The 2,871-nt window shown below is 40.1% G+C and overlaps 1 protein-coding gene and 1 pseudogene across 1 annotated transcript in view; one reads left to right on the top strand and one right to left on the bottom strand.

The window, feature by feature from the left end:
* LOC103084295 (nogo-B receptor pseudogene) overlaps positions 1-170 on the bottom strand; it is an 840-nt pseudogene extending 670 nt beyond the window's left edge.
* The window catches only part of LOC103091086 (serine protease 46-like), a 27,971-nt gene that overhangs the window by 13,470 nt on the left and 11,630 nt on the right, over positions 1-2,871 (top strand). The window lies entirely within an intron of this gene.

Raw genomic sequence — 2,871 nt, 5'->3', positions numbered from 1 at the left:
TCCTGCTGACAGCCAGGAGCTTGGGGAGCGTGAAGCTGAGCAGCGCTAGGACCGCGGCGGAGGTGGCCCGACGGCAGTGCCACCAGATCCAGTTCCAGGTGCCGGACCGAACACAGAGCCAGGAGGTGAGCGTGCAGCACCCACCACACCAGCTTGTACACCCCCGTCATACTCTCGTGACGCCTGGGCACCCTCCTCTCTCCTACACCCGCGGCGCGACCGCTTCTCATCCGGCCCTGCAGCTGGCACGGGCCATCTCTCCGCGTTCCCCCGCTCCCTGCACTGAACCCCTTTCTACTGCCAACACCTCACCTCGCCCCCGCCGCCATCTATTGGTAGGTTTTTTGATGATAGCCTTGCTGACAAGTGTGAGGTGATACCTCATTGTGGTTTTGATTTGTGTTTCTCTAATAATTAGCAATGTTGAGCATCTCTTTGTGTGCCTGTTGGCCTGTCTTCTTTGGAAAAATGCCTAGTCAGGTCTTCTGCCCATTTTGGTTGGATTATTTGTTTTTGTGATATTGAGTTGTATGAGCTCTTTGTATATTTTGGATATTAACCCTTTGTCAGTCACATCATTTGCAAATATTTTCTCCCATTCCATAGGTTGTCTTTTTGTTTTGTCAAGGTTTCATTTGCTGTGTAAAAGTTTTTAAGTTTAATAAGGTTCCATTTGTTTATTTTTGCTTTTATTTCTTCTGCCTTAGAAGACTGATCCAAGAATAAAATTGCTCTGATTTATGTCAAAGAGTGTTTCACCTGTGTTCTCTTCTAGGAGTTTTATGGTTTCATGTCTTACATTTAGGTCTTTAAATCATTTTGAATTTATTCTTATATATGATGTGAGGGAATGTTCTAACTTCATTGTTTTACATGTGGCTGTCCAGTTTTCTCAGTACCACTTGTTGAAGAGAATGTGTTTTCTCCATTGTATATTCTTGCCTCCTTTGTCATAGATTGACTGTAGGTTTGTGGGTTTCTCTCTGGGCTCTATTTCTGTTCCATTGATCTCTGTGTCCATTTTTGTGCCAATACCATGCTGTTTTGATTACTGTAGCTTTGTAGTATAGTCTGAAGTCTGGGAGAGTTATATCTCCAGTTTTGTTCTTTTTTCTCAGGATTGCTTTGGCAATTTGATATCTTTTGTGGTTCCACATAAGTTTTAGGATTATTTATCCTAGTTCTGTGAAAAATTTCCTGGGTATTTTTGTGTGTGTGTGTGTGTGGTACGTGGGCCTCTCACTGTTGTGGCCTCTCCCGTTGCGGAGCACAGGCTCCGGACGTGCAGGCCCAGCGTCCATGGCTCACGGGCCCAGCCGCTCCGCGGCATGTGGGATCTTCCCGGACCAAGGCACAAACCCATGTACCCTGCATCGGCAGGTGGACTCTCAACCACTGCGCCACCAGGGAAGCCCTCCTGGGTATTTTTATAGGGAGTGCATTAAATCCGTAGATTGCTTTGAATAGTATGGCCATCTTAATAATTTTAATTTTGAAATCTAATAGCACAGGATATCTTTACATTTCTTTCAGTCTTCTTCAGTTTCCTTCATTAATGTTTTATAGTTCTTAGTGTATAGGTCTTTCACCTCCTTGGTTAAGATTAACCCTAGTTTTTTTATTTGTTTGTTTTTGACACTATTTTAAACAGGATTTTTGAAAACTTTCTCTTTTGGTTATTTCATTATTAGAGTATAAAAATGCAACAAATTTCTGTATATTAAACTTGTATCCTGCAAAGTTACTGAATTCATTTATTAGTTCTAATAGTTTTGGATGGAAACTTTAGGGTTCTCTACATAGAGTATCATGTCATCTGCAAATGTGACAGTGTTACCTCTCCCCTTTCAATTTGGATACCTTTTATTTATTTTTCTTGTCTGATTGCTGTGGCTAGGACTTCCAATACTATGTTAAATAGCAGTGACAAGAGTGGGCATCCTTGTCTTGTTTCTGAATTTAGGAGGAAGGCTTTCAGCTTTTCACTGTTGAATATTATGTTGGCCCTGGGTTTGTTATAAATGGACTTTATTATGTTGAGGTATGTTCCCATATGTTGTTGAGATACCCACTTTGATGAGGGTTTTTTATCATGAATGGATGTTGAATTTTATCAAAGGTTTTTTCTGTGTCTTCTGAGATGATCATGTGGTTTTTGTCTTTCCTTTTGTTAATGTGGTGTATCATATTGATTGATTTGTGTATGTTAAACCATCTGTGGGACCCTGGAATAAATCCAAGTTGATCATGGTGTATGATCCTTTTTATGTATTGTTGGATTCAGTTTGCTAATATTTTGTTGAGGATGTTTGCATCTATATTCATCAAAGATATTGGCCTGTAATTTTCTTTTTTGGTAGTGTCTTTTGCTGGCTTTGGTATCAGGGTAATGGTGGCCTCATAGAATGAATTTGGGAGTGTCCTCTCCTCTTCAATTTTTTGGAATAGTTTGAGGATAGGTGTAACCTGTTCTTCCTATGCTTGGTAGAATTCCCCAGTGAAGCTGTCCAGACCTGGACTTGTGTTTGCCGGGAGTTTTTTGTTTGTTTGTTTGTTTGTTTTACAGATTCTATTTCACTTGTAGTGATCAGTCTGTTCAAATTGTCTGTTTCTTCTTGACTCAGTCTTGGCAGGCTATATGTTTCTAGAAATGTGTCCATTTCCTCTGTATTGTCCAATTTGTTAGCATATAACTGTTCATAGTAGTCTCTTATGATTTTTTGTATCTCTGTGATATTGGTTGTTATCTCTCCTCTTTCTTTCTTATTTTGTTTATTTGGGTCCTCTTTACTTCTTCATGAGCCTGGATAAAGGTTTATCAATTTCTTTTATCTGTTCAAAAAACCAGCTCTTCGTTTCATCATTCTTTTA

Source organism: Lipotes vexillifer, unplaced genomic scaffold (genome assembly GCF_000442215.2).
Source record: "Lipotes vexillifer unplaced genomic scaffold, Lipotes_vexillifer_v1.1 scaffold942, whole genome shotgun sequence".
Classification (NCBI taxonomy): domain Eukaryota; kingdom Metazoa; phylum Chordata; class Mammalia; order Artiodactyla; family Lipotidae; genus Lipotes; species Lipotes vexillifer.
Note: the sequence above shows the minus strand (reverse complement) of the source record. Positions and strands in the feature narration are given on the sequence as shown.